The following is a 25381-nucleotide window of genomic DNA, read 5'->3' as shown; positions in this document are numbered from 1 at the left end:
CCTATGCCTAGTGAATGGCTGGAAGCTTCTACAAAACTGAGTCAGATTTTATGTATAAACTCAAGGCTAAGGCCTCTGTGCGAGATTCTGAAGCATGGCTAGTCCTTACAGCTCTACTTTTCTACTGTTGCTCATAATAGACAATCACCTGTCTTTTTTGAGCAGTGTAGATTTTGTTTAGATTAACTTTATCTTGTGACATTAAGTATTCATCAAGTTTGTGTCTGTGCCTCCTCCACTGGATGATGTTTTGATATACAAAGAAGAATGACATGGACTTCCCACCCTCAAAATACTTAAAATCTGATGGGATGGTGAGGGCATTTTACACAGGAAGAGTCTGACATGATTGCCACTGGGGGAAAGAATTGTAGAAAATATTATTAGAGCATAAAAGATAAATCAACTTATCTGGGAATTGGCCCCAAACTCAGAGGACCCCTTACTTTATGGACTGGAACCTCATCTCATTAGTTTTCTCAGAACTGCACCTGGTGGTGCTCAATTTTCAAGTTGACAAGCACCATGAAAAAGCAAAATTATCAAAAGTACACCCAGGAGGATCAGAGCAATCAGGAGTAAATATCTTTACAAGAAAAAAAAAGAAAGAAAGAAAATTCAATGGGAACGATACTAATCAGTGGGAATAAGGAGTCATGATTTATAAGATTCTAGATAACTGATTATTCCCCTACCAGAGCGAGCAGGCAATCACACATTCTCCTGAGGCTAATATTAACGGTCTTAATGGTTATATTGCAGTACTGACTTTAAGATTCAACTAAAATTCTTGGCCAGTTTCTTTCAGAAGAGAAAGACCTAAATATAAATTATGCCAAAACTGAAATCATTATTTTTGGCACTCGATGTCATCCAGATGGATAACAGTAAGCAACTCGATTCAATAGGTTAACTAATTTAGTTGTCTAGAGGTAGGCTTGCAGATGATTTATCCTGGCAAACCCACTGGGAAACAGTCTGCTCAAGATTTTATGTTCCACAAGAGTCATATTAAAAATCCTCTAATGCTAAAAGCAGGTAACTGACAACTCTACTTCAAACTCTTCTAAGAAATGGCACTTTCTGTCCTTCTTTTCCCCAAAAAACTATGGTTCAGAGTTGAAGCAATGAATAGTTCCAAAGCTGTTTTGATAAGCACCTCCTTATTCTTGCCTGTGGGATACCTTGTCTCTCCTGCATTAAAACTTTAGGTGGTTTTGAAATTAAGTGGCCTTGAGTTCAAGAACAAGCTTTGATTCTAATGAATAAAAAGAATGTGTACTACTTTTTAAGGCTTACTGATACTCCATTTGTTCATCGAAAAAGGGGAATCAATATCTCATAGGACTGTTAGGAATTTTAAATGATAATAGTAAAATGGAATTAAAGATGCTTGTTCTTTAGAAGAAAAGCTATGACAGACAGGCAGTGTATTAAAAAGCAGAGGCATCACTTTGCTGGCAGGGGTCCATATAGTCAAAGCTATGGTTTTTCCAGTAGTCATGTATGGAAGTGAGAGTTGGACCAAAAGAAGGTTGAATGCCAAAAAATTGATGCTTTCAGACTGTGATGCTAGAGAAGAATCTTGAGAGTCCCTTGGACAGCAAGGAGATTAAACCTATCAATCCTAAAGGAGATCAACATGGAATATTCGTTGGAAGAACTGATGCTGAAGCTGAAGCTCCAATATTTTGGCAACCTGCTGTGAGGAGCCAACTTATTGGAAAAGACCCTGGTATTGGGAAAGATTGAGGGCGAGAGGAGAAGGTGGCGACAGAGGATGAGATGGTTGGATGGCATCATATACTCAATGGACATGAATTTGAGCAAACTCTGGGAGACAGTGAAGGACAGGGAAGCCTGGCATGCTGCAGTCCATGGAGTCATAAAGAGTCAGACACGACTTAGCGACTGAACAGTTAACAGCAATAACAGAATGTCACTGTCTTGACCATAATAGGTTCTTGGTTATTTTATAACATTTCCTTCATTTGCAAAATGGGGTGCTACTCTTATTAAACAGAGCTATACAACCTGTCAAACTTTGTTTTTGATACTGTCAAAGTATAGTTTGTTCTATTACTCATACATTTTATTTTTTTAATTTAAATTTATTTATTTTAATTAGAGGCTAATTACTTTACAATATTGTATTGGTTTTGACATACATCAACATGAATCCACCACGGGTGTACACATGTTCCCAATCCTGAACCCCCCTCCCACCTTCCTCCCCATACCATCTCTCTGGGTTATCCCAGTGCACCAGCCCCAAGCATCCTTCCTGTATCCTGCATCGAACCTGGACTGGTGATTCGTTTCTTATATGATATTATACATGTTTCAATGCCAACTAATGTTGCAGTTACCTACTGAATCACATCTCATTATTTAACTCTTAGTTTATTCTACATATTTAATAGTACTATTACTGCCTCTTACTAGAAATATTAAGATTATTGACTGGGGGAATTTTTACAGAAACAAAGGTCTGTGGCCAGTAATTTGTTATCTAAATGAATATTGAAACACTCTAGTCAATAATACATCTTTTGTTCAAGTAACAAAAGATGTATTAATATGTCTAAGGTCTATAAGTTGTTAAATAATTTGGATATAAACAGCAATCATAGCTTCCTATGGACTCCACATTCATTACCAATATTTATGAGAACTATCACCAATACCTTTTAGCTCCCCAAATCTACGGTCCTAGTTTTTAAATATGCTAGCTTATTTTTAATGTGATTATTGTATTTCAAGTACTATGACATGGATCTCTCTGACTGAAAAGTTAAGTTGAATGAATGATTCATTCCTTCATTCATTCATTCTAACTTTGATTAGAATCTCAAAGTTATTTAATACTTAGTTGTTTAAAGGAGTTTTCCACAGGGTTATGAGGAAAGTTGCATACACATAAGAAAATGAGTCAAGGAAGAGCTGGAAGTAATTAAAGGGCTGCACATCATGATGTACTAAATGAGTGTGACCTACATATATTGACAAGCATTTCAGTGGGAAGACCATCAGAGAAGGTAGTCATGAGGTGAGTCACGAGGATACATTATATTTGAATTTAAGAGAGGATGTTTTTGAATGGAAATGATGGGAACAAAGAAACAGAAATTAAAATGACTCAATGTTAATCAAGGAAGAGTTAATATATTAGTTTGGAGTATAGTATTTCTGCAGAATATCCTTTCCTAAAAGTAAAGAAAGAGTGCTATAAAAGAAATGATTAAGCAAAGTTAATCTTTTATCAAAGAAGACATCTTCAGTTAAAGTCCTCACTGCAGTAGTAGGAAGCAGATGCAAGTATGGAGTTTCATAATGCCATTCACAGCTTCATCATAAATGTAGTTTACAGGCCAGGAATTCAAATTTCTAATGTAAAGGCTTATGTGTAGCACCTTTAAAATGAGGACATTTCATTTGATTAACTGGAACCATGAAAATTCCCTCCAACATGTTGTGTGAATATAATTTTGTGTGTAAGTTTTTGTGTAATTTTATGTGTTCCACATTATTATTCAGGGTGCATGCTTTTTTAAAGGTATTGATTGACTTTGTTGCTTCAATTTGAGCTGTTTATTTTGAGTCTTTACCCTGCCATTTTATGACTGTTGTAACACCTTTTCATTTTATTGGAAATTGGAAATCTATTTTTAATGACAGAGATTGTAAAATAAGGATATTTTTGAAAGTTAATTTTTCTAATCCTTGACATGTGTTATTGGTGTCTCCAGTTTGTGGCATTGCTTGAAATATTGTAAAACACACTGAAGCATAGCAAATGCCACGCAATTTTAGTTGAGGAGAACATATTCATTAACAACAGTTAGGAAAAGTAATCATTTTTCTTGTATTAGAGAAAAAGCTATAGTGTTCAAGTTATTTTCACATATATTTTAATAAGAGGAATATAACCAAAGAAGTGTTTCTAAATAATGGAATAAATGATGAAAAATTAGAATATAGTGACTATTATTGGGACAATGGATAGTAAATTATAGACTGTGTATTTAAGTTGAATTGTGCCAAAGATGTTTTGCTTTTAAGAATCTACTTTTTTATAAAATTTAAATCTGAGTTGAATTAGAATTTGAATGATATTAGACTAAATGGATACACAATTTCTCTTTCAGAAAAATAGACACTTAAATGTATATAGTGGTAGATATTAAAAAATGGATTTTGCATATTCATACTGCCTTTTAAAATATAAAGATATGAATGTAATGGAAACAGTTCAACTAATAGAATTCCAAAATATTTAAATGCTACTGACATAGGTTCTCCAATGGCAACCCAGTCCAGTGTTCTTGCCTGGAGAATCCCAGGGACAGCGGAGCCTGGTGGGCTGCCATCTATGGGATCGCACAGAGTCAGACACAACTGAAGCAACTTAGCAGCAGCAGCAGCAGCCATAGATTCACTATACATATGTAATCAATTCTGTATTTGAAACTGATATTTCAGTGTTTATTTTAGGTAATTTTTTTTGAGATTGTAATGCTGTTTCCTGAGTGAAACTTTATGAATCAGTTATGAACAAAACTTATTTTGATTATAATTATAACTCTGGCTTTAGAACTCTCAAGAAGAGCTGCCCTCTTGAGCAAATGATCAGCATCACTTAAGTTGTTGTAAAATATAATAAACTGGGTAAAACCTGGTTATTCTCTTTCAGCAATAGGTGACTTCATGAAATCATTTTACCTTAAATGTAGGGCAGATAGAATAAAATGAATAAAAATGTCTTCAATGAACAAATGTGGAAAAAATGAAAGTGATAGTCACTTATTCATGTCCAAATCTTTGTGACCCCATGGACTGTAGCCCACCAAACTCTTCTGTCCATGGGATTTTCCAGGCAAGAATACTGGAGTGGTAGCCATTCCTTTCTCCAGGGGGTTTTCCCGATCCAAGGATCGAACCTGGGTCTCCCACATTCCAAGCAGATTCTTCACCATCTGAGCCATCATATTATTGACTAAAGCTGATAGTTGTGTTCATTAGAGCAGTTTCTTCATAATAGAAAAGACAAAATGAAAAAATTACAACACCAGTTTTTGTAAATATTTCTCTCAATGGAATGGGAGATAACACTTTTAATTTACATTGTTCTCCCTGTGTGAAATGCAAAATACGTTCTGTTTTTATTTTCATGATACATTTTGATGAGAGAAATTTGTCTCTATAAATTATTTTGAGGTGGATTACAAATATATGCTAATCTGATATGCTTTGTTCTTTTTAACCTATTTAGGTAGCAGTGCTTCCCAGGTGTCACTAGTGGTAAAGAATCTGCCTGCACACAGGTTTGATCCCTGGGTCACAAAGACCCCTAGAGAAAGAAATGGCAACCTGTTCCAGGATTCTTGCCTGGACAGAGGAGCCTGGCAGGCTACAGCCCATGGGGTCACAAAGAGAGACAACTGAGTATACAGCAGACACATCAGGTGTAAGTAACCTGGAATGCTATTTCTAGGTTTTAGTCACCAGAAACAGATAAATTGACCAATAAAACCTAGATTGAGCAACTGTCTTGTTGGAGACCAAATGTGGCTTGATGGAAGCAGTGTGCCCTATTTGGATGTCATTTACCTGGTACTTCATATTTATAACTCCCATGGGAATGATTAAACAGTTTATTCCAAATGAATGACGTTTCCATTCTGATGTCAGCTGAAGAGTGGGGAGAAGAGAAGAATATATTAGTGGAGAGTCTAAGACTTTTGGGTACTTTTGATTTTCCCTAAAATGCTCTAGAGATGATACCCTTTAATTTTAAGCCTAGTGAAAGTCTTATTTTCCTAGTGAAAGTCACTCAGTCATGTCTGATTCTTTGCAACCCCACGGACTATACAGTCCATGCAATTCTCCAGGTCCGAATACTGGAGTGGGTAGCCTTTCCCTTCTCCAGGGGATCTTCCCAACCCAGGGATCAAACCCAGGTCTCCCACATTGCAGGAGACCTGGACTTAATTATCTCCTATGGACGTAAGTCCTTCTGTTGTCCCCACATACTGAAGTCAGGTTAGTGACTCTCCCCAAGTTATTTGTGAGAAATTTGCTGATCATTCCCCTTAGCGTCTTTGAAGTAATAAGTTTTCTGCTAAGTAGTGACCTCGAGTTTAGCATTCATGCAGACAAAGCATATTTGTTATGCCTGGAGTATTCTGCCCTTGTGCATAGAAAAATCACCTCATTAGCCCTTAATTGAAACAGTAGAATAGTTATAAACTAGGAAACAAATGCAAAATCATTCAAATATTCCAAATATATTTATTAATAATACTTTCATATCTCTATGTATTCTTCACCTCAGATAATTGCCAGATAAATCCAATACAGGATTTTGAATTTACAAGCAGCAACATAAAACAAGGAAATCATAGCACATTTTGGTATAGATTGCTATGAGAAACAAGCACTTTGAGTTATAACCTGTCTTATTTTCAGCCTATGCTATCCATTGTAGCTGAACTTTTCTATATGAAATCACACCTTTAGTTGAATATTTTAATTTAATACATTAAACGCCATAGGTAACAATAATTACCTTATGTGTGGCTCTGCCTTCTAGGACTATTGAGGCCATTGTGGCTGCTTTTAGGACTCAGAAAATATCTTCAGTTTTGCTCAGCTGAATTGTCAAGAGAATCCTTTCCAGCTAATCAGGTTGGCAGGTTTTTCTTGTGAGAAAATCGGCTGTCTTAGGCATCCCCACACTTGCTTGGCCTGGATATGCTGTAAATAAAAATGGCATGAGAGAGATTTCAAACCCATCAGATTCACTCTCATTTTTAAATCTCCTGTTGAGTCAGTTCACCTCAGAGGCCATCAGCTGCTCATTTTACGGAGGTTTCTGATACTCTGGGTATGTTACCCCGAGACTTGACATGGCTGTGCGTTCACTCTGTGCTGAGGCTTGTCGACCAAAACAAGGTAGCGGTTCTTTTCCTGCTACTAGTTGTGAAGCACAGGCTTGAGGCTGCTGCCCTAGACCAAGACTCCCTGGGTGCACATCTTTTTCTGTCTCTCTGATGGACCTTTGAAAGTTATTCAACTTGTCTCTTTTGCTTCCATCATCTGAAAGACGATGTCAAGGGAACTAAATGGGTTACTACAAAAAAAGTCTTTAGAATGATTCTCCACACACTGTAAGCCCTCAGTGATCGTTAGGTTATGATTATTATTGTAGTAATTTAGTGGGTTGTCTCTGGCCATGAAGCATTCAGGCAGTTCTTCTCATTTAACTGGAAACGCTGCCAAAGCTCACTCTCTCTCCTGGTTAATTACAATAGCCATCCCTCCGCAGACCCAAGGCCAGGGTGATTGAGATCTCTGGAAAAGGCCCCATGAAAAGCAACCATCTTCCCCACACCAGTTCCAAACAACTTATTGTGTGGCAGATTGAGGCTAAATCATAACTGTTAACAGGAAAATAATAGCCTGTTCCAGGTAAGGAATTGCCTGCTACAACAGACATACTGCTTCCTTTCTCCTGCAGGAAGGTTGCGAGCAAGGAGAAAAGTAGAGCTCAGAGGAAGTCGTAGAGTTTATTTATCTCAGATTTACCAACCTCCCCTTTCGTTCACCTCTGATGCAGTGGAGTGGGGGGCAGAGGAAAGTCAGAGTTGTTTTGTTAATCACGCTGTCACCTCAGTCAGGGTTGGGGAGAAAGTTCTCCACCTTGACCATGGTGTACACAAAGGTAGGAAGGTACCTCATCTGCAGTCATAAAATATCTAGCCCACTTACAGTATTCCCAGAGGTATAGTTTCAATTGGATGGATGCTGACGAAGGCATTATCTACATTTTCTCTATAAAGTTGTAAGTATAGCCAAGCCATAGTTCCCACAAAAATTGACACAGAAATGTGCCTCTTATGAGGGCTATTCATAATGAATGGCTCTTAGGGCATGTTGCAAATATTGTCTTTGTCTGCTGTGATTTTGAAACACTCGTAATTGTACTCATATTAATTCATTATGTGAAAACAGGTGTCTGCACTGGCTTGTTACTCTGCTATCGTTCAGTCTCTTCAGGATGTTTGTGTTCTGTCCTTCACTTTAAGTGTTCTGAACAACACCAGTGTCTTTGCTATCTTTGAAGGTGAAATACTGTTGCATCTTCAATATGAAGTAAGTGTGTATTGGCCATGAGCCACCTGAAATGAAGCTAAAATGCAAACATGGGGTTTAAGGTGCTAGGTTTTAAGTAAACAAGAGATGGGCCTATGTAGTTCTTTCAGTAGTAATTGTCTCTTCCAAATCAATAGTAAGTCAATGACCTTGAAAGGCGGGTTGGTATTTGTACTACTAACATGAATGCTTTTATTTATTTCTTCATAAATGAAGCAATGTCTGCAAAGACAATGGGTCGATCTCACTGCTTAGCTCCAATTGATAATATGGGTATTGATTTTGTGAGGCCTCCTTATTACTCCAGGAATAAGGAATCAATGTCTTCAGTGATTTTTTTTTTAATCATACATAGAAAGCAGATATGTGTTAAAGAAATTCTCCATCAGCATTTCAAAGCTGTAGAAGGCTATGCAAAATCTACAGATGTGCTATGATATGAAGGTCAAGTAAAGACATGTTGGTGAATTGTGTCATCTTGTCAGGATCCTAACCCTACCTTATAAAACTATTAAAATTTGAAATTGTCTTCAGGCATGGTTGGACAGCTAACTGCAAATATTGATAGTACTATATTAACCAACTTCTTAGCATATAGGCTCTGTATTATGATTGTATATGCATGACTGTGTGCATTTATTGTCTTCATAGAATGGAAATCCTGCAATTCAGTACATGTCTCATGCTGCCATTTCCTGAACATATGCCTCAGTTCCTTGATAAGTGGCTCTTTATAGTGATGGTATCTTGGAGGAAGATTGAAAGCCAAGTTATATATGTATCAGCTTATTAGCACAATGGTAAAATCTACAATTGTTCCTGTTTTCCAGGTTCTGGGCAAAGTTCTGTATCAGTACTTATCATTTAACCAATATAACTATGATATGCTGGGCATGAGAGTTCTGATATTCAGTAATTGAACAAGCTACATGGAGAAAAAATGGCATGGCATTATAAATCTTAAGAATTTTTCCCATACATTTTTTTCCTCTATATGGAATATTCTTCTCTAGAGAGCCCTTTGGCTTACTTCTCATTAATATCTCTTCTCCATTTTCCATGAGAACTGCTTCCCTTTCCTACTTAAAACTGTAGCTTTCCCTACTCTTAGTTGTGTTTAATACCATTTAACATTCTTACATTTAAATTCTTTTTTTTCCCTCCCCCAGCTTGGATATACTAGAATCTTGTGTGCTGTGCTCATTCACTCAGATATGTCCGACTCTTTGCAACCCCATGGACTGTAGCCCGCCAGGCTCCTCTGTCCGTAGGATTTCCCAGCCAAGAATACTGGAGTGGGTTGCTGTTCCTTCCTGCTCCAGGAAGTCTTCCCAGCCCAGGGATCAAAATGGCATCTCCTGTTTGACAGGAGGGTTCTTTATCACTAATGACACCTGGGAAGCCCATAATAGGAAATTATTTTTCCATAAAGGAAAATTTGCATTCCTTGAACACTTTTTAGGGACTAGTAGGCCCTTACCATAGAGAAGGAAATGGCAAGCCACTCCAGGATTCTTGCCTGGAGAATTCATGGACAGAGGAGCCTGGCAGGCTATAGTCCATGGGGGTCACAAAAAGTCAGACACAACCGAGTGACTGTCACTCACTCACTCAGGCATGCAAGAAATAATAGTTAAATGAACTTATCCTAAATGGGCTGAGTCACTTATACTAGGGTGAAGTGTGAATATTGTTCAGAGTACATCATTTGAGTAATTAGTTGAACATACATTGTATGTATCGTATACCCAATAAGATTCCATATCCCTTGTATTTTTTAATATCGAATTATATATATTTTTCCACACTGTGAATGTGTCTATCAAATTGTTGAATTGCATAAATTTGTGGAGAGCATGTTCAGACAGTGTTGTGTTCTTGGGAGAACAAAGAAACCCTCCAAGGCATAGGAAGTTTGTGGGTTTTATACTGACTTCTCAACAGTTCAAATGATGTGGAGAAAGCTTGACTGCATCTAAGTTAACATATTGAAACTGTTTTGTATTCTGGCTTCCAATGTAGACTGGTAACAAGTTAATGATTTGTGTTTCAAACACTGTAGGAAGTTGATTCCCATAACATCTGCACAGGCTCATTGCCTTGGGGAAGACATAAACTTGAAACCATGTGTGGGTAAATCGATATTACAAATGATTTGAGAGGCTTCTACCCATTGTTTCTTATTCTTATGGCCTGTATATATGACACACATGCACAGGCATACATGTACACATGTGTACACACCCACACTCGTGCACACTGGAAGAGGAAGAGGAGATCCCAGATAGGGAAAGAGACTTGCAGTTCATCCCTTGAGCATAACTTTGAATGACTTTTTTCAGGTTTTTTACAGAATAAGTGTAGCAAGATAGTATATGTAATAGTTTTTCTTTTAACCAGTTAAAACATTTTCCTATATAATTATCCATAGCTAGATAATGCTATAAGATACTGAGTATTTTCAGCATTTATTATCTGAAATAAACTGAAATGGATACTGAGTAGATGTATACACAATTATGCCAGAGTGAAACTGTATGAAATACGTTGCTATCCCATATGGAGAATAATTCTTCAATGGATTTTCAATATATAAAAAGAAAAACCTCATTCTAGTATACATTCAGAAATTTAGAAGTGAGTGTACACTCTACAGAGTTGAAAATATTTTCAGAAATAATAAAAACACTTTGTATTTTCAAATTTATGAGCCACTATTTTAAAATATAAGTCAATTTTTAGTTTTTTAATCACTGAACTTCTTTCAAAAATGAGCCTTTATAACAAAAAGTGTTCTTTTTCTCAAGTAATACTTAATTTGCCTTGTGATTTATGAAACTACTAATTAATTAAAAAGTCTTTGGGAATAATTATTGGTTAACAACATCAAACATTTACTACAGTAATAAATTAATTCTTATTTTAACAGCCCATACTCAGAAAATAATAGTAATAATGAATAAACTTCAAAAATGCAAAGATTTGGGCAGTATAGATAATACTTTGAGACCCTCACTTAACAGTCAGTTTTCATATGCAGTTTTGTTATAATTTGAGTTCACTTAACCTAGAACTAATATTTTTTTAAATAGGATAATAAATGCTATGAGTTTATTTCCTTTGGTGACTTACATAACATAGAGATTGGGAGGTGGTTCTTTGTTCTTTGTCCATTTTTTTTTTTCCTGTGTTAAACTTTCATGTAATTTCCAAGCTAAATATTTGATTTTTCAGCTGCTTAGATTTTTTTAACATATATATTCAAGAAGATTGGCAACTAAATACATATGCTATAATAGTTCAGAGAAACTAAAATATATTTTTACATTTTTTAAAAATCTGTAAAAACATACGCTGTATTATTGAAATAACAAAATCTGGCAGGAAGCATTCAGGAATGTAACAAAGATTAGCAGACTCATTCGCAAATACGTCTCTTCAGGTGTCTTCTTGAGCATCATCCTCGGTATTGATTTGCCTTCTTTGTAAAAATCAAATTTTGGAGAAGGAAATGGCAACTTACTCCAGTATTCTTGCCTGGGAAATCCCATGGACAGAAGAGCCCAGTGTGTTTGCAAAGAGCTGGACATGACCTAGTGGCTAAAAAACAGCAGGTGTCTTCTTGAGCATCACACTTAATTTTGATTTGTCCTCTTTGTAAACTCAAATTTTAAATAAGTACTTAAGACTTTATATAGATTTTAAGAAATATTTAAGAACACCCTTAGTTTGGAGAAGGTTAATAAGAGAGGTTATTCCTGAGTGATACCTACATTTTATCTTGTGAAGTAAAATATTTGAGGAATACATTGAGTTGTGGAGTGGAGGCAATAGAATCCTAGAATGGGGCAGGTCTCTATTGGAAGCTAGGTGAAAGGCAACCTTTCACAGTTAAATAGAGACTTCTATAAGAGAAGGCAAAGAATAAATAACTGAGTCAGGATGGCCTTGCCGAGATTGGAGGGCCTGTTGAACTGATGGGTATGCCGGAAAATGATTAAAAACAGGAGCAGATGGATTGGCTGAATCACACACGCAGATGGGTGCATGTGGTGGGTGGAAGCAGAACAGAGGAAAGGTTACTTTAGGGATGCCCTCTGGGAACAGTCTCAGGGAATCTTATGCACTGAGATTAAGATAACCCTGAGGACAAGGGTTTTGACTTAAAGAATAGACTAAAAGATTTTGGGTCATAGCCCAAGGATGTATGGACTTCCCAAGTGACTCAGGTGGCCTGACAGTGCAGGAGACGTGGGTTTGATCCCTTGTAGGGAAGATCTCCACCCTCTCCAGGTGGAGAATCCCATGGACAGAGGAGCCTGGCAGACTACAGTCCATGGGGTCGCATCAGAGTCAGACGCAACTGAGCCACTAAACAATAAAACAATTGTGGTTGCTGGAGGGTAAAACAGATGGATGCGCAAAGGTTCATGACAGTTGAGGATTCAAGGAGCCTACCTTCTGTAACTGGAGGGACCCGTGAAGCGGCTGCAAACTAAGCTGTCCAATTTCTTCACGTCCAGGCAAATAATCTGAGATGCCTTAGATGGTGCAGGATAATCTAACTGGTCCTGTTTGTAATGGTGTCGATGCCATAGATAAGTTAAACACTGAGGAAGGGTCTGAAATCCTGACTCTCTTAAAAAATATTTTTGCCTGTAGTACATACTGAAGTGATGAGTGAGGAGCAAAAAGCTCCTCCCACTGTGTGTCTGCCCTTCCCGAGTGACCAGGACCTGTTAACAGTACTGAGTGATTTCTCAGAGCTCCCAGAAGACTGTCAGTGTGAGAATCCTACTTAGCTCTATCAGTTCACTTACTCCCAGATGCGTCTTTGACCCCTAAGTTTGCAAATCTGTTTTATATACTATGCAGTGCACGTAGATCAGGCCACTTCATTCCCTGCCTCTCTCTACCCTTGCTAGTCCATTTTTTTTAGTCTTGTTCAAACTCCTCTTAAGTGAGGCTTGATCATCTCCAATAATCCTTGACTCTGTCAGGGCAGTGTGTGTAGTAAGTGCCATGTTACGTTCCATTCATGCTGCCTAATGTCTCCTGTGTGACTCACATGTGAATTTTGTCTCCCTACTTAGAAGGTAAAATTCTGATGGAAGCTGCTATGTTTTAGGAATGTTTCAGTCTCCACCAGGGCTGCCATGTCACAGGCATAGAACGTATGTTGAACAAATGCAAGTTGTTATATTTTCCAGAACTCCATTTGGTACAAAAGATAAAACAATAAGATAAGTGGTTTATAGTCTTCAGTCTCATAGTGTCTCTAGCTACCTTAACATGTTCCATTTTTTTTTTAAATAAGGTCAATACTAGGAAGCAGCTGTTCTTGCCTTGACTTTGTGACACTTTGGCCATCTCAAAGCTCTGTAATTGTGTTCCTTCACCTGTAAAATGATGACGTTGGCCTTATTTCTGTAATTCCATCACGGTTTAATGCTTAATTAGATTTAAAAATGAGCTGTGTTGCTGCCTGTGTCTTACAGACTTTCATTAAGGCCTCTATTCACTCAAATGTTTATTAAGTATCTTGTTTATTAAATATTTCCTATCAACCTTAAACTATGCTAGGCCCAAGAGGGGTAGAGTGATCCCTCATAGGAGGCCAGACCCAGCACTCTTGGAGATGACTGCATGCAGCTTGGTACTGTTGTTCCCAGGAGTGGTCCTGTCAGTTTCAGTACAGTTCAGTTGCTCAGTGTGTCCGACTGTTTGCAACCCCAAGAACCACAGCACGCCAGGCCTCCCTGTCCATCACCAACTCCTGTAGTTTACCCAAACTCATGTCATTGAGTCGGTGATGCCATCCAAACATCTCATCCTCTGTCGTCCCTTCTCCTCCTGCCCTCAATCTTTCCCAGCATCAGGGTCTTTTCAAATGAGTCAGCTCTTTGCATGAGGTGGCCAAAGTATTGGAGTTTCAGCTTCAACGTCAGTCCTTCCAAAGAACACCCTGGACTGATCTCCTTTAGTATGGACTGGTTGTATCTCCTTGCAGTCCAAGGGACTCTCAAGAGTCTTATCCAACACCACAGTTCAAAAGCATCAATTCTTTGGGGCTCAGCTTTCTTTATAGTCCAACTCTCACATCCATACATGACCACTGGAAAAACCATAGCCTTGACAAGATGGACCTCTGTTGACAAAGTAAGGTCTCTGCTTTTTAATATGCTGTCTAGGTTGGTTGTAACTTTCCTTCCAAGGAGTAAGCGTCTTTTAATTTCATGGCTGCAATCACCATCTGCAATGATTTTGGAGCCCCCAAAAATAAAGTTTATCACTGTTTCCACTGTTTCCCCATGTATTTGCCATGAAGTAATAGGGCCAGATGCCATGATCCTAGTTTTCTGAATGTTGAGTTTTAAGCCAACTTTTTCACTCTCCACTTTTACTTTCATCAAGAAGCTCTTTAGTTCCTCTTCACTTTCTGCCATAAGGGTGGTGTCATCTGCATATCTGAGGCTATTGATATTTCTCCTGGCAATCTTGATTCCAGCCTGTGCTTCATCCAGCCCAGCATTTCTCATGCATTTCTCTGCATATAAGTTAAATAAGCAGGGTGACAATATACAGCCTTGATGTACTCCTTTTCCAATTTGGAACCAGTCTGTTGTTCTATGTCCAGTTCTAACTGTTGCTTCCTGACCTGCATATAGGTTTCTCAAGAGGCAGGTCAGGTGGTCTGGTATTCCCATCTCTTTCAGAATTTTCCACAGTTTATTGTGATCCACACAGTCAAAGACTTTATCGTAGTCAATAAAGCAGAAATAGATGTTTTTCTGTAACTCTTGCTTTTTCAATGATCGAGCAGATGTTGGCAATTTGATCTCTGGTTCCTCTGCCTTTTCTAAAACCAGCTTGAACATCTGGAAGTTCATGGTTCACGTATTGCTGAGTCCTGGCTTGGAGAATTTTGGTTCTGTAGGGGCAGCATTCGGAGAAGGCAGTGGCACCCCACTCCAGTACTCTTGCCTGGAAAATCCCATGGACGGAGGAGCCTGGAAGGCTGTGGTCCATGGGGTCACTGAGGGTCAGACACGACTGAAGTGACTTAGCAGCAGCAGTGGCAGGGGCAGCATTAGTATCACCTGGCAGCTTGTTAGAAAATGCAGCTTATGTAGACATAGGAAACCAGAAGTCTTACAGGTGGATTCCAGGAATTGTGTTATTAACAAGCCTCTGCTGCACAATGAGTTGAGAACCAGTGGTGAGATGCTGCTTAGTTGCTCAGTCGTGTCCAACTCTTTGTGACCACATAGATGTAGCCTTCCAGGCTTTTCTGAACATGGGATTCTCCAGGCAAGAATACTGGAGTGGGTGGCCATTTTCTCCTCCAGAGCATCTTCCCAACCCAGAGATCAAACTCACATCTCCTGTGTTTCCTGTATTGCAGGTGGACTCTTTACTGGCTGAGCTGTGGGGAAGCCTAAAACACAACATTTGGTGTCAGACTAACCTCTCTTTTCTACTGGTAATTCAGGTTCAACTACTTGAATCTTCGGAGTCTCATTTTCCCCTTTTTGACAAATAGGGATTTTTCAAAGGTCTGTGCTTCTGCTGCTGCTGTTGCTTTTTTTTTTTTTTCCTGATAGTAAAATTGGGTATTGGTCAAGCATGCAACACAATATCTGGCCCAGAGTGTACAGATGTTTGTGGAATTTCTTGATAGATTCTTAAATGAGGAAACTGATTTTATTATTCAATTCGAGTTCAGATGTCATTATTTTCATTCAAATGATATTAAATTGAAGTCTTAATTTGAGATAAATCAAGATTAAATTTACTTAATTTCAAGATAGCCTGGTTTATGATTAAAAATTCAGCTCTTTATGCATTGATCTGATTGTTGTAAGTGTGTTGGCATATTGATTTCACACAGTGTATTCAGTGTACACACCCCTACAGACCATAGAGGAATATCTTTCCTTCCTTCTGTTATTGCCGCAAGTCATGTGTAAGTAAACTTTTATTACAGTAGACCCTTTATTAAAGTTTAAAAGAACTTTCACGAGTGAAATTTACCTGTGGAACTGGCACCTGAATCAGAGTGATGAAATCATCACCAGCACCCTAAAAGTCCCTCTCTCTACTTCCTCTTGGACCTCCCCAACCCGTCTGTAAGCTCTGTCCTAAATTCCGATGCCTTAGATGAGGTTTGTGAGTTTTGGAACCTGCTATATATTGAATCACGCAATTAGTATTTGTCTTGCTTCTGTTTCTGATATTGTATTTGGGAGATTCATCATGTTTCTTGCATGGAGCGATAGTTACTTTGTTCTTATTTCTCTATGCCTCAAAGCACTTAAAAAAAATCAAAGAAATATATAGAGAATTTAATCCAGGAATCAGTTTACAAAAGAGCAAAGAGGGATTTTAGAACACCTGTGAATATCTGGGCCCTTGAACATATTTGAATTTCTGCTTTCAGACTTGACACTAAATGGATATTCTTGGTGGTATTCTGCCAGTTTGCTCAGAAGACCCCTGCCCAGACATGATAGCCTTTCTGCTCTTTTGAAAATAATCTTTTCTTTTTAAAAAAAAATAATTTATTTATTTTAATTGGAGGATAATTACTTTGCAATATTGTGATGGTTTTTGCCACACATCAACATATTCTTGCCTCTTTTTGTTGTTAACCTGAATCTGTTGTTTTGTACTAAAGAGTCTATTCTTAATGAATAGTCTCAAGAAAGGAAAGCATTCAGTATAAGCATGAATCACAGAGGTACACTAGAGATTTAACTGAAACTAAAACCTCATTTACCTACCCCCACTCCTGCCCTGTCCAGTAAATCAAGATATTTAAGTGAGATATTTGGGAAGGGTTTCATAGCTCAGGAATAATGGCACATTGACAGTAATATTGAAACACTGTTTCCTGCCCATATTTAACGTGATCTTCCACTTTTGAAGTGTAATTAGATGTTTGGAACAGGGATGGGGCAACAGGAAAGGGAGGCTCTTTCCAAGAAATTGGTTCCAGGACCCAGAATTTAAATTGACGCTTTTAACACGCACATAACCATGTGTTCTCCTCTCTTTGTGTTTTATTACAAGCCTTATAAATGATCATTACTGGAAAAGACATCTTGAGGTAAATTGCACAGAACATTTGGGTATACTTGCCTCCTGTAGAATTGTTGTAAGATTCAAATTTTAGCAACACCACTTAACTTCTGTGGTATCTATAAGGTAAATCTGGATTCTAGCAGCAGCTCCTTTATGTTAACATTACCAGATAATGTTATGTTATAGCAATTTAGATTGAATCAGATGCATTCACTTCAGTTCAGAGCCAAATGTTTTTTGTCTGGGTTTATCTGTTGTCATATCAAATATTCAGTGATTTTTCCCATCTTCTTGCCATTGCCAAGACAGAAACGTATAGAAATGAACATTATGGGTATGAATGATGTGTAACTTAATTTAGTATGCATAATTGATGCATATTCTAAATGACATTTTAATGTACTGTAAAAATAGCATTTGTTATTTAAAGTATCAAGTACCTGGAGGAAAAATACATTTTATGCCTTATAATGAAATACAGAAAGAGTCAGCAGTAAATATTCAAGCATATTCAATGTAGTTAAAGTTATTTATAATTTTACATTATGCATCCCCAGAGATTTAGAAAGTAATGTTTCCACATTTGTATTATTGCACTGTTGAAGAAAATCAAATTATAAATACACATCTTAACTCATCTGAATATTTTAATTCTTTAGAATAAATGGCAAGATTTTTCTTAAATGGAAATTTTTTTTTTAAAGTCCAATTGACAAAACTGAAAAAGTTATTTAAAAAGCACTATATAGTAACAGGTTTTTGCTGACTGATCAAATATAAATAGTTTATTTATGTCTATGCTATGATATCAAACACATGTGTATCATCACATTTGACTGACATCTAGCTATATCCAGAATTGAAAATGATTATATTTTAGAAGGTGTAATAGAACTTCAGTGTGGTTACATTACATTTTCTCAAAATCATAATAAACCTGAAACTATTAAATTTCATGACTGTGAAATTTCTGGATACCTTTTGATTCAGACACTAGCATTATTTTACAGAAAAATGTTTGTGAGTATATATAGTTTTCTGACTGTCCATTAGTGTACTTTTCTTCATAATTAAGTTGAAAACTGTCATCCACTGCTTAAACCTAATGTAAAATAAGTGAAATAATTTTTGTTTGGTTGAGTTTCATTTAAAAATATAGACACTGTATCTTCCTCATGTATTTAGGGAATGTCTAAGAAATAGATGAAAAAATTAACAATTACATCAATTCCTAGTCCAAAATGTTCAGAACTTATTTTTGGTTTTACCTAGGTCAGTAGCTTATAAATTTTTATCACTGTCATTTTCTGTCAATTTGTGAATCTGAGGACTTTATGAATTGTTGTTGCTGATTTTCTATAGCTAATTTTCTCACTGACTATGTTCCATAATATTCTATTGTCCTTGAGTTAGTCTTAGATTAATAGTAAGATGACAGTTTAGAAATGGAAGATAGGGAACAGAAGGACCATTTAATGTTCTTTCAGTTCAGTTCAGTTCAGTCTTTCAGTCGTGTCCGACTCTTTGCAACCGCATGAATAGCAGCTTGCCAGGCCTCCCTGTCCATCACCAAGTCCTGGAGTTTATCCTAACTCAAATCCATCGTGTCGGTGATGCCATCCTGCCATCTCATCCTCTGTTGTCCCCTTCTCTTCCTGCTCCCAATCCCTCCCAGCATCAGAGTCTTTTCCAGTGAGTCAACTCTTCGCATGAGGTGGCCAAAGTGTTGGAGTTTCAGCTTCAGCATCAGTCCCTCCAATGAACACCCAGGACTGATCTCCTTTAGGATGGACTGGTTGGATCTCCTTGCAGTCAAAGGGACTCACAAGAGTCTTCGCCAACACCATAGTGTTCTTTAGACCCTCTTAAAAACTCGTGCTCTTGTTTGTGCAAAGTGAACCATCCACTGTAACTTTTGCCATGCAGTCATCTCCACAACTATAGTTGGAGTTCTCTGAAATATACCAGTATGATTCATATTAATGCTGTTTAGTCTCTAAGTCTTGTCTGACTCTGTGACCCCCATGGACTATAACCTGCCAGGCTCCTCTGTCCATGGCGTTCTCCAGGCAAGGATACTGGAGTGGGCTGCCATTTCCTTCTCTAGGGTATCTTCCTGACCCAAGGGATGAACTTAGGTCCCCTACTTGGTAGGCAGATTCCTTACCAGTAATTCATCTGGGAAGCCCAATTAATATTAAAAACTAATATTGAATGTATATTAAGTTCCAGGAATTTTTCTAAGAATGCACTCAAGGTTACAAAGTTAGTCAATGCCAAAATTAGGATTTAAACCCAATTTTGTCCCTATTCTCCTTGGTTAAGAAGGACACAAAGGATTATCACAAATCATATCATTAATGTCATATGCTGCCACAAAAACAATATTAATGTGTTGTTCTTAAGTTTGGGCACTATTATCACCAAATATCAAGAGAGACCTGACATTTTACTGTTTCTCCATCTAACTTATACCGTCCAGCAGGGGAAAGAAAAAAAATGAATTTTATTTTATTTTATTTTATTTTTTATTTATTTTTTTAAATGAATTTTAAAGGTCTGGTATTAATGTTATTCTACTAACTCATTTGATACTGCCCTAAAATGTCCTTTTGATGGGAATTATAGGAGATGGTTTGCATGTCAGTATCAAGAAGTTACACTAACAGATAAAATGAGGTGGTCAGTTTCCCTCACCCTGTGCATGCGTGTATTGTGCCCAGTTTTTAAAAGACTGAGATATTCTTAAAGTGTCTTGAATTCATGAAAGATTCTGCTAGAACATGTGTGTGGACTTAATAATGTTAAACCTAGAGAAGATATTTTGTATCCTGATAGACATTGTGATCTAGAAGGCTGAAATCAATGATACAGAAATTACAGGCGATAGTACTAAATTTGTATAATGAATGGAATTGTTATCAAAATAAAGAATGGGACTGGGATCACTCTATGTCCCAGGTGGCACTAGCGGTAAAGAACCTGTTTGCCAATGCAGGAGACATAAGAGACACTGGTTTGATCCATGCGACGAGAAGATCCCCTGGGGGAGGGCATGGTAATCCACTCCAGTATTATTGCCTGGAGAATCCCTGGACAGAGGAGCCTGGAGGGCTACAATTCGTGGGGTTGCAAAGAGTCAGACACAACTGAAGTAACTGAGAACACGCACATACCAGATCTGGCTAGTCTTGTATTAGTCCTTACACTAGTGTGAGCAGGATCATCTGGAAGCTGTTTAAAAGGCAGCTTCTTAGGCCCACCCCAGACCTACTGAATTTTGATCTGCACTTTAACAATTTCCTCATGTGATTTGTATACACGTGAAAGTCTAGGGAAGGCTAGTCTAGAGAACAATAAAAACTTCTTGTGTATAACTCCTTATTGCCAAATTCAGACTTAAATTGAAGAAAGTAGGGAAAACCACTAGACCATTCAGGTATGACCTAAATCAAATCCCTTATGATTATAGTGGAAGTGAGAAATAGATTTAAGGGCCTAGATCTGATAGATAGAGTGCCTGATGAACTATGGAATGAGGTTTGTGACATTGTACAGGAGACAGGAATCAAGATCATTCCCATAGAAAAGAAATGCAAAAAAGCAAAATGGCTGTCTGGGGAGGCCTTACAAATAGCTGTGAAAAGAAGAGAAGCCAAAAGCAAAGGAGAAAAGGAAAGATATAAACACCTGAATGCAGAGTTCCAAAGAATAGCAAGAAGAGATAAGAAAGCCTTCTTCAGCGATCATTGCAAAGAAATAGAGGAAAACAACAGAATGGGAAAGACTAGGGATCTCTTCAAGAAAATCAGAGATACCAAAGGAACATTTCATGCAAAGATGGGCTCGATAAAGGACAGAAATAGTATGGACCTAACAGAAGCAGAAGATATTAAGAAGAGATGGCAAGAATACACAGAAGAACTGTACAAAAAAGATCTTCACGACCCAGATAATCATGATGGTGTGATCACTGACCTAAAGCCAGACATCCTGGAATGTGAAGTCAAGTGGGCCTTAGAAAGCATCACTACGGACAAAGCTAGTGGAGGTGATGGAATTCCAGTTGAGCTATTCCAAATCCTGGAAGATGATGCTGTGAAAGTGCTGCACTCAATATGCCAGCAAATTTGAAAAACTCAGCAGTGGCCACAGGACTGGAAAAGGTTAGTTTTCATTCCAATCTCAAAGAAAGGCAATGCCAAAGAATGCTCAAACTACCGCACAATTCCACTCATCTCACACGCTAGTAAAGTAATGCTCAAAATTCTCCAAGCCAGGCTTCAGCAATATGTGAATCGTGAACTTCCTGATGTTCAAGCTGGTTTTAGAAAAGGCAGAGAAACCAGAGATCAAATTGCCAACATCCGCTGGATCATCGAAAAAGCAAGAGAGTTCCAGAAAAACATCTATCTCTGCTTTATTGACTATGCCAAAGCCTTTGACTGTGTGGATCACAATAAACTGTGGAAAATTCTTTAAGAGATGGGAATACCAGACCACCTGATCTGCCTCTTGAGAAATTTGTATGCAGGTCAGGAAGCAACAGTTAGAACTGGACATGGAACAACAGTCTGGTTCCAAATAGGAAAAGGAGTTCGTCAAGGCTGTATATTGTCACCCTGTTTATTTAAGTTATATGCAGAGTACATCATGAGAAATGCTGGACTGGAAGAAACACAAACTGGAATCAAGATTGCCGGGAGAAATCTCAATAACCTCAGATATGCAGATGACACCACCCTTATGGCAGAAAGTGAAGAGGAACTAAAAAGCCTCTTGATGAAAGTGAAAGTGGAGAGTGAAAAAGTTGGCTTAAAGCTCAACATTCAGAAAACAAAGATCATGGCATCCGGTCCCACCACTTCATGGGAAATAGATGAGGAAACAGTGGAAACAGTGTCAGATTTTATTTTTCTGGGCTCCAAAATCACTGCAGATGGTGACTGCAGCCATGAAATTAAAAGATGCTTACTCCTTGGAAGGAAAGTTATGACCAACCTAGATAGCATATTCAAAAGCAGAGACATTACTTTGCCAACAAAGGTTCGTCTAGTCAAGGCTATGGTTTTTCCTGTGGTCATGTATGGATGTGAGAGTTGGACTGTGAAGAAGGCTGAGCACCGAAGAATTGATGCTTTTGAACTGTGGTATTGGAGAAGACTCTTGAGAGTCCCTTGGACTGCAAGGAGATCCAACCAGTCCATTCTGAAGGAGATCAGCCCTGGGATTTCTTTGGAAGGAATGATGCTAAAGCGGAAACTCCAGTCCTTTGGCCACCTCATGCGAAGAGTTGACTCATTGGAAAAGACTCTGATGCTGGGAGGGATTGGGGGCAGGAGGAGAGGGGGACGACAGAGGATGAGATGGCTGGATGGCATCACTGACTCTATGGATGTGAGTCTGTGTGAACTCCGGGAGTTGGTGATGGACAGGGAGGCCTGGCTTGCTGTGATTCATGGGGTCACAAAGAGTCAGACACGACTGAGCGACTGATCTGTGTATAAGATGTAGTAGCCTGATTCCTGCCTGCTTTCCCAGGATATGCTACCTACACTTATGTGGGAGAAAAGAGTTGTTTAACTTCTAAAAACTAGAGCTGCTTCATTTAATAACAAGATTTCCAGGTGGATAGTCAACTTAGGTCTCAAAGACATAAGAAAATATAAAAGTGTTTAAATGTAAAGTTTATTTGCAGAGATCCATCTATACATCCTGATGTTTGGGCAGCATGAAAATCATGGTCAATAATCATGAAGGAAGATGAAACTCAAAGCTCAAAATAAGTGGAAAGCAACAGGCTGACATGTAGTATGAGCAGTCTGATGTAGACAGAAGCAGAATATGTGAATAAACAAGATTGGGGGAGGGGATAGTTTCAGGTGGGTCGGGGCTGAGGTGTTTTCACCCTAATGCCTTGGAAAAGAGAAAGATTTTATCAATTACATGACAAATATGCAAAAATGGAGAGCTTACTGATTCATTAGTTTTTAAAATACTGATTACTAGTTATATTTGCATATGTAGATAAAAATGTTAATGTGATATAAACTTAGCTCTAAACATAATTAATACCTGAGTGTTGCCAGGGCACAGATTATCTCTGCTTTACTACTTTCCCTCCAACACTGTTCTATAAGTAGCTGCAGACTGGATGAGTTATTGCATGTTTTTTTTTTTTAAACTACAATGTTATCCTCAGGGTCAGTGATAAAGGAGAGACCTCTAGGGAAAAACAATATATTTTATTTGCGTTTCTTTTTGTGTTTTCTTTGTAAATGATTAAATACCTTTGCATGAGAGTTAATGCTAACTGGAAATATGAAAACAACATACTGCATTCAAGATGTGGATTATTAATAGCTCAAGTCATAAGGATAGATATGGTTTATCTCTTCTGTTTACTGTGGATATGGCATGTCACAAGTTATCATTATTATTAGTTTCCTTCCTGCAAAAAACAACAATAATAACAGTGAACACTGCTGAGAACTTCCTGGGCTAAGTGAGGTTTAAATGAAAACTCTACATTCTATGAAGTAGTTTCTATGATTAACACCCTTTAACAGACAAGGAAAATAAGCCTCAGCTATTAAAGAATACTGATAGAATATAAGCCCATAAAGCTCATGATGTGGCACAAGGCCTGTGTACAAGAAAAAATATATATAGGAATTCCTTGAAAATAATATACTGAAAATGGTCGAAAACATGACTCTAGACTGGTTCCTTGGACAGTTGCATCAACAATACGAATGTTGATAAGTGAATCTTGATTTTTATTCTAGCGTTTAAGTAGTGCTGATTTTTATAATCTCTACTTTAGAAGAAAAATCCCTTTTTTTCCTCTTTCATTCTATCACAGTTTCTTGACCATGACAAGTCAGAGGTTAAACCCCCAGTCCCCAGGCATTTTACATTGGGTGAAGGGAGACTTTCCAACTTATAGGAGATTACAAAAGAATTTGGTATATTCTCAAATGGAAGAACTAAGCTTATTAAAACTAAACATTTTACACAAGCTTTGAAACTTTTCATTGTGATGGATTATCATTATGCCCCAGCATGCAAACATTTCTTTTGTGCTTTACAAATAGCAGGAGTCTTGGAAATTAATGCATATAAGTGGGATGACTACAATAAAGGGTCATTCACCTGCAAAGTGACTAAAAGTTACGGATTTTCTGTAAGGAGATAAATTTAAAATTTCTGTCAAGTCAAATGTCTCTGGTGTTTTGTTCTCCAATATAATGGAATTCATTTTTGTAATCCTTTTAAAGGTACATAGTGTAGCTATAGCAACATGAGGGGAGATCAGCTTCCTGAAGCACATGCAAAACTGTAACCAGGCAGATGCATATTTTTTTGAGAGATGTTATGCATCTGAAATACAGAATCAGTTTTCAGTTGCAATTTCACTTTCCTTAAATTAGAATATCACTATCATATTTTAGTATGGAAAATTCGTCAAATTACCATAGCACTATGAAAGTATCTTCTATATTTAGGTGTCTTGCCTTCCGATTTTTAATACTATGTGAGCATATAATTGTACGTGTAAGTAAAATAGTGACTGGACACATGACAGAAGAGTGCTGGAGACTCGTGCCAAGATTTTTGTCATTGGGTTCATATCACAAATGTTTTTCACAACCAAATTTGCAAAACAAATCATGCAAAATTGTTTCTAGAAAGATAAAAAGCAAAAGAAAGCTGGATGAATTGTGGAACTGAAACTGAAATTTCAATACTTTGGCCACCTGATGCGAATAACTGCCTCATTGGAAAAGACCCTGATGCTGGGAAAGATTAAAAGCAGGAGGAGAAGGGGATGACAGAGGACGAGATGGTTGGATGGCGTCGCCAACTTGATAGACTTGAATTTGAGCAAGCTCCGGGAGTTGGTGATGGACAAGGAAATCTGGTGTGCTGCAGTCCACGGGGTCGCAAAGAGTTGGACATGACTGAGCGACTGAACTGAACTGAAATTAGAAAATTAAGGGAGAAAATAGAAAAACACAGAGCTGAACTGAAGGTGCTTCCCTGCTTCTCTATCACAATCACTTGGTTTTATTTGGTTTAATATCCTTTAGTATAAAGCCACGGAGAAGGCAATGGCACCCCACTCCAGTACTCGTGCTTG

General features: G+C 37.8%; 1 pseudogene; it reads right to left on the bottom strand.

Moving 5' to 3' along the window:
* Nucleotides 1-6862: 6862 nt before the first annotated feature.
* The window catches only part of LOC123332884, a 75106-nt pseudogene continuing 56587 nt past the window's right edge, over nt 6863-25381 (bottom strand).

Source organism: Bubalus bubalis, chromosome 1 (genome assembly GCF_019923935.1).
Source record: "Bubalus bubalis isolate 160015118507 breed Murrah chromosome 1, NDDB_SH_1, whole genome shotgun sequence".
Taxonomy (NCBI): Eukaryota; Metazoa; Chordata; class Mammalia; order Artiodactyla; family Bovidae; genus Bubalus; species Bubalus bubalis.
Note: the sequence above shows the minus strand (reverse complement) of the source record. Positions and strands in the feature narration are given on the sequence as shown.